We start from the raw sequence: 10,516 nt of genomic DNA on the forward strand, positions 1-10,516 counted from the left end.
AAGCAATTTGGAAGAAAAACATGAATATTTCTTATTTTGTTCTATATTACAATCATTATATCTACGGTTTGCTAAAGCACATCTAGGTGTGTTTTAAGTATTGTACATCTTGGTTCTATATTATTGTGATTTTACATAAAGATTCGTGTGAATAATTTTAATTTATTTTAAATTTGATTGAATCATTTAGATGTGTGCAATAATTAGGACGCATCTAAATATGCTCTAGACAGACACATATATCCATGACTGAGAATGCATAAGTGAATGTGTGCTATCAATCAGAAAGCATACACCGCGAATCCGTGATATGGTGATCACGAGGATGTATTTTCAAATCTTGTCAATATATAAGGGTCACCACATTTTCTTAAATGGATATATATCTTAGCCCGAAGCCCCCAAGTTCATTACCACGAAACTACCAGCCAAAGTTCACACGACATCAGACTTTGGAAGGGCACACTACACAGGTAGGTCGCCCCCGATGCACACGGAGGTTTTGCTTATCCGCGTTGATCTTGTGCGTACCACACGTCGAGGACTACCGAATTGCAGCACTGTTGGCTCGTCTCTTCAGTGGCTTGGCGATTACGCGTAGCTACCAAAACTTGACCAAACATCGCGGACGGTCCTAAATTTTCTTTTTGACGGACGGATGGTCCTAATTACTTGGTCTATTTTTGTTTGAGAAGGGAAATTACCTGGTCTTGCTCTACTGAAAACGATCCAGCGCTGTTAGCCCTGCCGCTTAAAATAATGCATGCAGGCGCTAAGTCGTGCAAGACTGACTGATCCACGCGGCGTGGCCCGCCCAAGTTATACGGCTTCGGACCGCGTTACTCGCGATCGTTACGGCGGTTTAGTAAAGTTATATACTCCCAGCGTTTAGTGATCTAAACGCTATTATATTTCTTTATAGAGAGAGTAAGACATGTGATCATACATGCACCGAGTCATTTTTATTTTTAGTGCAAAAAAATGTCATTAAGTCTGTCCTATTCGTGACGGTTCTAGGTCCCTCCAGCGAACTGAGGTCTGGGTTCTGGCTAGTCCACACAAGATCCAATCCTTCTAGCTTTTTTTTTTCGTGAATACGCTCGAGGGAGTATCTTTCCATTGATAGGTAGAAGAGAATACAGGGTTGCAACCTCGATCAACGTACACTAGCAGGCGTCGACGAGGCTACATTGGAGCAGTGGAAGAAGGGGTTGCTCAGCCCCAAAACATCACGGTCAGGTTACAGGGATGATCGATGCTAATCCTACAACTCCGGCTCGTCCCCAACGTTGGGCTTCGTCCTTGATGCTTGTGAGCAGCTGGGCATGGGATGGCTGTGCATTGTCGAAGATGATTGCGTTCCTTTGCTTCCAGATGGCCCAGACTGTGATGATGGCGAGGGAAGCAAAACCCTTGCGAAGGAAGTTGGGGGCGGCAGCAACGGCATCGGACCACCAGGAGAAGAATGGCATCATTCCGTCAGGTGGCAGCACAGGTAGGCGACACCAGGAGACAACCTCATGCCAAGTGATGCGAGAGAACGCACAGCCGACGAGGATGTGGTGCAGAGTTTCTTCCTCCTACGACCAGAGACCACAGACCGGGTTGTGCTGCATGCCCCTTCGGGCTAGACGATCTGCAGTCCAGCAGCGATTTTGCGACGCAAGCCAAAGGAAGAACTTAATGTTGGGAGGTGCCCAACTGCGCCAGATTAGTTGCCAGAACTGGGCAGTCGTGGAGCTGAAGAAGAGCGCGCGGTAGCAAGATCGCGCAGAGTACGAGCCGCTCGCGGTCCATCGCCAGGTGATTGTGTCCAGGGAGCTGGAGAGGGAGACCAATTGGATATGGCGACAGAGGTCGATGTACTCGACGGTGGCCTCTGGCCCAAGCGCGCCCTGGATACCAGATATCCAGGAGCGGCTCTTGATGGCCTCGCAGACCAGGCTCGTGCGGCGAGGTCGCTTCGAGACGATGGCCACGATCGTAGGAGCGAACTCGACGATAGATTGCCCGTTTAGCCAGTGATCGGTCCAGAAACGGCAAGTCCTCCCGTTCCCCAGCTGCCAAAGGGTGGATGCACGAAATATCTGCTGAGCCTCGGGGTCATGCGGTAGATGGAGGTTCCGCCATGGCCGGGTATTATCCGTGGATTGATGCCAAAGCCACCGCATGCGCATGATCATCCTTTCACATGCACACACCATTCTAATCCCAATCTCAATCTCAATCGTGCTTTCACTAGATCTAATGAATTGATCCTAGCAAGGTACTGCTTCTCATGGAGCCTGGTTTCTCTTCTCAACTATTGACAGAACTCTCACGAATCTCTCTTTCCCTTTCCCACTTTTTCATCCACTAGCAAAATCCTTTGCGTTCTAGCAAGGGGACGCCTTTGAGTTTCTTCTGGAATCCTAGTTGGGAGGAGTTTGGCAGCAGAGGATAGGTGGGTTAGGGCGTCGCAGGAGGCAGCGCCCAAAGGAGGCGGTGATTTGCATAGGCATCTCCCAAGGAAAGAGTCCAGCTTCAGGATGGAAGGAGTTGAGAGGAAACTAAAGACATTGCAGCTATTGGAATCTGAAAAAAGTGGGGTAAAGATGAGTAAAAGAAGCAGCAGTTCCTTATTTAACAAGAAGCCGCATGATGTTGGAAAACTAATGTCAAACAGCCAACTATGGTGGATTCCCTTGTAGCACCCTGGGCTGGATTTGGTGTCCATTCAAAGGAATAGAGTGTAAATATTTGGCGATGAATAGATTCCTATTCACCTTCAGAGAAGATGGGGGGAAGGAAAGCTGTAACCAATGGCCCCTGGATATTTAATAAATCCTTGTTGGTTTTGGAAGATTTCAAACCAAGAAAAACTCTGGAGGAGTACTAATTCAAGTTATCTTGATTTGGACCAGAGCGGATGGTATCCCGATGGGCATGACGGACAGGGAAAATGGAGAAGCCATCAGGAGGGAATGGTGAGGTCATAGATGTGGGCGTTGACGAGAATGAGATGGCAACTAGGGAATTCATGAGAATAAAGGTCAAATTGGATATTACTAAACCACTTATGAGAGGGATAACAATTATAATAGATGATGAGGAGGAGGAAGTTGAACACAAAGAATTGCTAGAGGAGGCGGATGAATTGCAGAAGAACAAGAAGGAAAAGGAGCATGTGGTGTCTTTTAAATATGAGTTCCTTCCTGACTTCTGCAATGCTTGTGGTGTGATTTGCCACCAAGACATGAAATTGCACAAACCCATTGAAAGCAAGGAAAGGAGACTATGGGCCGTGGATGAAAGATGAGAATTTTAAGCGTAACTCTAGCGATGAGGAGAAAAGTAGGAGTTCAAATGAAAAGACGCGCTTCTGGACAAAGAACGGTGGAGGGAGCCAAGGAAGTAAGCAATGCAGTGATGCCATGTCATGGAAGAAAAGCTCTACATGCCAAGAAGGAGGGTTCGGAGTAAGAGCATGTGACGAAAACTACTATGACTTAAGTGTTTATATTTCATGTTATAATTGCTATGATCCTGGAATATGCCATTTAGTGGAAAACTCATATGCACGTGTGAAATGGTAGGTTCCTAGTCTCGCCTCTAAGACTAGCGCAAGTGTTGTTAATGATCATGTTTTCCGGATCTTAGGATATCATTAAGTGTAACGATAGTCCTAGAACAACATTGAGATTATGACATTGGAAGAAAAATCATATTGAATCGACACAAACTTGTTTGTTATGAATTGAGATACTATCGTCTGTAATAAATTGTAATAACGCGGAGTGTTAACATGTGATTTTGCTCCTTATACCATGAGAGTATCGTAGTCACATCTTACCGTACGGTGGACCTTGGGGTTTCTCAAACATCACCTCTAACACGATGATCATAACGACAACTTACAGGTTCATCAAAAAGTTTGACAAGGGACTAGATAACTCGAAAGTGGGATTTGCTCCTCCGATGATGGAGAGATATTCTTAGGGACCTCTTAGTGTGACAGCATCCATCATCGTCTGGCCAGACACAGGATCACGGGGATGCCGGGAGACGACAACGAGAAAGAAGAACAAAAACCAGTAATGAAGATAACAGTATAGTGAACATGGTGATGACTCAGGAGGATACCGATGCATCCCGGGTTTTGTGAAGTATCACGAAGCAAAGGGAACATCATATGATAACCAAAGTTTCACTCAAATATCATTCATGTGCTCATAGGGATCGATATGGATGTCCACGGTTTCACTGTCGATCATTGAACGAACGGTTTCGTTCATGTCTATGAGTTACCAAACCTACAAAGTAACAATCTTAAGGCAATCATGACCCGATAAGTGTTATTGGTACGGGAGTGATGAGAGTATATTTGTTGGATTGTTTCATAAATATTCAAAATAGTTTCGAGAGGATCCAAAAGCATTCGGGGTCACAGGAAGGGTTTCAGAGTTTATCGGAAAGTGCCGGGTATTGGCGATAATGAATATATAGGTGGAAAATGTTTCTCGTGATGTTAAATTATATATAAAAGAGTCTAGTAATTATTAAAAAGTTTTTATATTAGTTTAAATATCAACGGGCCTTAAAAAGGCCATGAGGGTAAAGGCAACTAGGGCCACAAGTGGAGGAGGCACCCCCTTTCCTTGGGGGGGGAGGGGTCCTACTAGTGGAGGAGTCCTACTCCTCCCCCCTGTGGCCAGCACCCCAAGGAGGCTTTCCCTCCTTGGTGGCTGCCTCTCCATCCCCCTCTAACCTATATATACTTGAGATATTGGCCACAATTGTATATACAAGTTTTGGAGCCTTCTCTAGTTCTTCTACTTTTAGTTCTAGTTGGTCCTAATTGACTAATTAGAGTAAGATCTAGTTACCCTGATCCTCATAAGTAGAAGCCCGATGTGGTTCCAATCTCCTCCCTCTAATTCTCCGGTGACGATTAGCTCTGGACTGCGAAGCGCTACCGGATCATGAAGGTCGCACGCTTGCAACCAAGTAAAGAGGTCGTGCTTTTGATCTTCAGTTTGAGGGACTGTTCATGGGTGGTTTGCGGGATCATTCATCGGCGGTTCGAGGGACTCCAAGTACGATCTACATCGACACTTTCATCTTCCACTGCAACATGGTGACGGAAACGACCGTGATCCCAACCCGTTATGCATCTTCATATTGATCTTGGGTGTGCGTAGGTGCGATTTTTTTTTGTTTTCTACTATGTTTCCTCTCCATCACCGGAGGAGCAAACCCACTCTTGAGCTATCTAGTTCCTTGTCAAACTTTCGATGAACCTGTAAGTTGTCGTTATGATCACCGTGTTATAGATGACGTTTGAGCAAGCCCAAAGTTCATCATCTGGTAAGAAGTGACTACGATACTCTCATGGTCAAGGAAACTAAACCACACGTTAACTCTTCGTGTTATAACAATTGACTAGTGACGATAGTATCTCAAAGTATAACAAACAAGTTTGGATCAATTAAATATGATCGTTCTTCCAACATTATATTCTGAAAATTGTTTTAGGACTATCATTGCACTTAAGGATATCATAATATCCGAAAAATATGACCACTAACAACACTTGAGCTAGTCTTAAAGGCGAGACTAGAAATCTGGTTTTACCATCTATCATTCCACATGTGCATATGAGTTTCCACCGAATTGCATATTCCGGCATCATAGCAGTTATAGCATAGAATATAAGCTCTTCACTATAAATATCGAAATATAATAATATAATATTATTGCCTCTAGGGCATATTTCCAAAAATGAGATGTGGTCATCTGTTAGTCTTTAGTACGACATGCGTTCTGTGTCCAAGACCTAAGGTCGGCGCATGGACTCATGATGGTGACCGACCTGTTTGGGCTGACGAAATGCAAGTCTATAACTAGATAGTTGTAAAGGAAGTTTCGGGCTTGTCTAGATCCATGTCGTGAGACATGGTCGAGCAAGATTGGATTTGCCACTTTGATCTGGAGAGATATGCTCTAGGCCCTTCTTGTAATCGGACCTAGATAAGCATGGCCATGCGACCAATATTATGAGATAATCCGGTTTAGTAGGTCGGCATCACTGTAACGAGAAAGAGGCGGAGCTAGCACAAGGATGATCAACTCGTCTTGAGACCGGCAACATATATCGTGATGCAAAAATAAAAAAAATCTAGACGTTATGCATATTAGCCAAACCGACTTCATCAGACACTTGGAGTCAGCACGTTTTGCTAGAAGCCATCGTCGACTGGTCGAATCTGATGAGATCTGACTCGTAATTAGTGGACGAAAACCTAAGGGGTCATGGTCATAAGGGAAGGAACCTGTGAGGCTGGATCCAAATTCGCTGGTGGGAAGTGATTCGACCAGGACTTGGATCTAGGCCGAATAAACTTTGAGCTTTAGGAATCGTGTGGTTCGACCTGTAATTTCTGAAAACATCGGGCGTTACCCGCACCCACGAGAGGCACTGCCTCTTTTAACCCCACCCACTAACCAATAAGCGAAACCGCCATTTTTATCTGTCGTAGCACCGTAGATTTAGTACATGTTCACCCGGCGATGGATAGGCATTTTTCTTCTACTCTCTCCGCTCCTAAATATTTGTCTTTCTAGACATTTCAAATGAATTATCACATATGGATATATGTAGACATATTTTAGAGTGTAGATTCACTCATTTTGCTACGTATGTAGTCACTTATTGTAATATCTAAAAAGACAAATATTTAGGAACGGAGGGAGTACTTATCATCTGCAGGCATACCATCTATATATGGCCTATGGGCGACCCCGCTGACGTCGATCAACCACACTCTTTGCGTCCCATTCGTAGTATTATATTCAGCCTATATCCATTCACCATTTACAGTTAACGATTGCGTGATCATTAAGAGAAGTCTCGCAACAACCAAAGGCATAGTTAGTCATCATGAGCATGGCTGAGAAGCCAAAGGAACATCCTTCCACAATGCGTTTGAGACAGGCTGCCTGCACCTTAGTCATATATATTTGACCCAAGCTATTGATTGATTAAGTACCACTTATAGTTTATGACGGGATGCCACAACACAACAGCCTTTACCTCAACCGTGTCGTGTAGCTAACCTTACCTTAGATACCTATGTGCGCACAATTGCTTATATATCTATATATACCTGCGTGCGTGCGTGTGTGTAAACTTGTATGTCTGACGAACTGTCGAGTGAACACACTGAAAGCTAGCACCGAGAAGCAGCAAGAGGTTAGCTAGCAGCGAGGTCGGCCGATCGATGGGGAGACAAGGTATGGCGGCGGCGGCGGGCGTCCTCGGCGTCATCACGCCCATGCTCGGAGCCGCCGGCACCGTTTTGATGTCGCAGGCACGTACGCCGGCCCGGCCTTCCGGCCATTCTTAATCTAATTAACTATGCATGCAGTCGTACATGCCATTACCCCACCCGTCCTGCTCGACATCACCGGCGATGGCGTGCGGCGCCGCAGCGACGGTGCTGGCCTTGACAACTCAGATCCTCGCCAGTGCGGCCACCGGTTTCTGCGGGGCGTGGGAATTCCCCAGCGAGTGCAAGCGCGTCGCCCGTCTCTTGTCTACCGCCTCGTGGTAAGTTGTACAGCTCGAGCTCCATGCCACAGTGAAAAAAGACAGCAAGTAAAAACCCTACGCCATTTTGATCATTAATTTGGATTAATCATTATTGGAATATGGATTCACACCTAGCTACCTTAACATTTTAACGTAAAATACGATCTATTCAACAAATTCCAAACTGAATTTTTCCCAAAAAAGATCCAAAATTGAAAATTGAAACTAGCTTGTAGTAGTTGCTCACGTGGTTTCTGCCATCCATGCATGCTTGCAGGTTCCTTGCGATAAAAGCGGTGATATTATTCATGCTGGGCACCATGGTAGCGCTCGGTCCCAGGGCCGGAAAATTAAGGATTAGTATAGGCCACAACTGTGTCGCTGTAGGAGTTGGAGCCTTTGGGGCAGCAACAATCTTCTTCCTCATCGTCTTTGGCCTTCAGATCACCTTGTATTATATCTCGCTTCAGACAGCTGCTGCTGCAGACCCTACAAAGCCGTCGAATGCTAACAAGTGACAAGTCACGCACTACCGCGCTGGCGACCATCCTCCTCGAGTGCCAAAAAGGCGGCGCTGGCCCTCCTCCTCATGAGCCGACTGGCCAAGTTTATAGCCCATGTCACTGCAATATGTCCACCTCATAGGGACACTTGTACGTACCAAGTGTCATCAAGTAAAGTCTATAAGTAAATTACTTTCCAGATAGAAATGTCGTTTAATTTGGTTCAGCGCACTCGAATGTGTGTCCATGTTGCACTGTTGTTAACTTCTATCTGCTTATACCGTTGTACGCACTCGCTTCGTACGTGGTCTACGCTACAACGAGTGGAGTACCAACCGCTGTTCAAGGCGGTGTGTACGCGGTTGAAGCAGGTGGCTACGGTGATTTTTACCCAACATGGGTGGCAGCATAATCTCCGGATCGGTCCACCATCCCTTGCGACATAGGCATAGTGTTGGTCTATAGGACTCTACTGTCGCCGATTTGTCGTTTTTTCCCATTCATTTTGTCAGACTTTCCGTGTTGGGCTGTGTGCATCCTAGTTATGCAGAGGCCGGGTGTTACTCATAATATTTTGTATCCGCTTGATGCTACATTTCGAAATAATAAAAGCGCCCTTTATCGAAAAAATCTGCTTATACCGTGTTAAATAGGATATCCCAGCCCATCAGGGTTCAAATCCTGGTGCTCGCATTTATTCCTGGATTTATTTCAGGATTTCTGGCGATGTGCATTCAGTGGGAGGAGACGTTCCCGTCGACAACGAGGCGCCTACGATGACTTCGTAAATCTTAAGATGATATGCCGGCTCAGTCTTTCGGATGTGCTCATAGAGGTAGGGTGTGCGTGTGTGCGTTCATAAGTGTGAGTGTATGCGCGTGTATATGAGCGCTTGTGTCTGTACTCACTGGCGGAGCTACGTGCTAGGAAAAACGGCCGTGGCCCGCCCAGCCAATGGGAGTTGCAATGGAGACATACTGTAAATTGGGCCATCAGAATAAAAATACCGAGTCTTTCTTTGTACTGGCCCGTCCATGTTTGCTACTGAAGCTCCCCCACAGTCTGTATTGATGTTCAGAAAAAAGGGTATCAGCTGATGGGCTCTACAATGAGGACGAAACATAAGGAAGCAATAATGCCGCATGAAAAAAAAATTGTTTTGCCTCCATTTTCAAAAAATATATGTCGCAAGGAAATATCCTGTCGATGGGCCAGTTCAGATACTCCCGCGGCCAAACTCTCTAACCTCTAGCCAGTTCTATCAGTGGTTCTTTGTGCTGGTTCACACAGTGCTGTTGTACCTCTAGTACGAGATGCGTGGATACTTGGGAGGTGTTGTAACTTCGACATTAAATCAGCAAATCGTTCGGGAGACATCTCGCGTCTAAAGGTGTAACAAGTTACAGGAATTGTCATGCTGCACCAACTCCTTTTTCCTCTTCCGATGCATTGGTGGTTTGTGAGATTGATTGCTACCTTGTACCTCTGCAGTGTCTTGGGCATGTTCGTGCGTGCAATTATATTCCGGGGGACATTCCCCTATCGAAAAAGGCTTTTGACCCGCTTTATCAATAAAGCAACCAACACATTCCCCTACATGCTCCCATCCATCTAGTTCTTTCAATAGTTTTTCATGTTGGTCCATGGAGTGCTACCGTTCTTCTAGATCGGTAGCGTGGATACCTTATAAGTGTCGTACATCAGCGGATAGTCCAGAAGAAATTTTTGTGGCTGAGAGGTATAACGGGGGATCGTCCGGGCATAACCCTCTCAGCGACGCGCCATTTCGGAATCCGAGTGTGGTGTCAAATGGAAAAGGTTCGGGTCACCCCCCCCCCTCCCAGTGACGCGTTGTATCTTGATCTGGATACGGTGACAAGTGAGTAAGGATCGGGTCGTCACATCCTTAGTGGCATGCTACATTGACTCCCGGGTGTAGTGAAAAATGAGCAAGGGTCTTCGCATTTGACTCAACAAGTGTGAAAAGTAAGGAAGCTAGCCGAGCCTAGGAGGATCCAATTAGGTACCTAGAACGTAGGGTCTCTGACAAGTAAGCTTCAGGAGCTAGTTGATACAGCGATGAGGAGAGGTATTGATATGCTTTGCATTCAAGAAACCGAATGGAGGGGACAGAAGGCGAAGGAGGTGGAGGATACTGTCTTCAAGCTATGGTACATGTGGATGACTGCAAACTGAAACGGAGCAGGCATCTTGATCAACAAGAGCCTCGAGTATGGAATAGTAAACATCAAGAGGTGTGGGGACTAGATTATCTTGATCATGCTAGTAGTTGGGGACTTAATTCTCAATATTATTAGCGCGTATGTCCCGCAAGTAGACCATAATGAGAACACCAAGAGGGAGTTCTGGGAAGGCCTAGAGGACATGGTTAGGAGTGTGCCTTACTGGGATGAAGCTCTTCATAGGAGGAGACATCCATGGC

The sequence above is a fragment of the Triticum dicoccoides genome, chromosome 2A (assembly GCF_002162155.2).
Source record: "Triticum dicoccoides isolate Atlit2015 ecotype Zavitan chromosome 2A, WEW_v2.0, whole genome shotgun sequence".
NCBI classification, from domain to species: Eukaryota; Viridiplantae; Streptophyta; class Magnoliopsida; order Poales; family Poaceae; genus Triticum; species Triticum dicoccoides.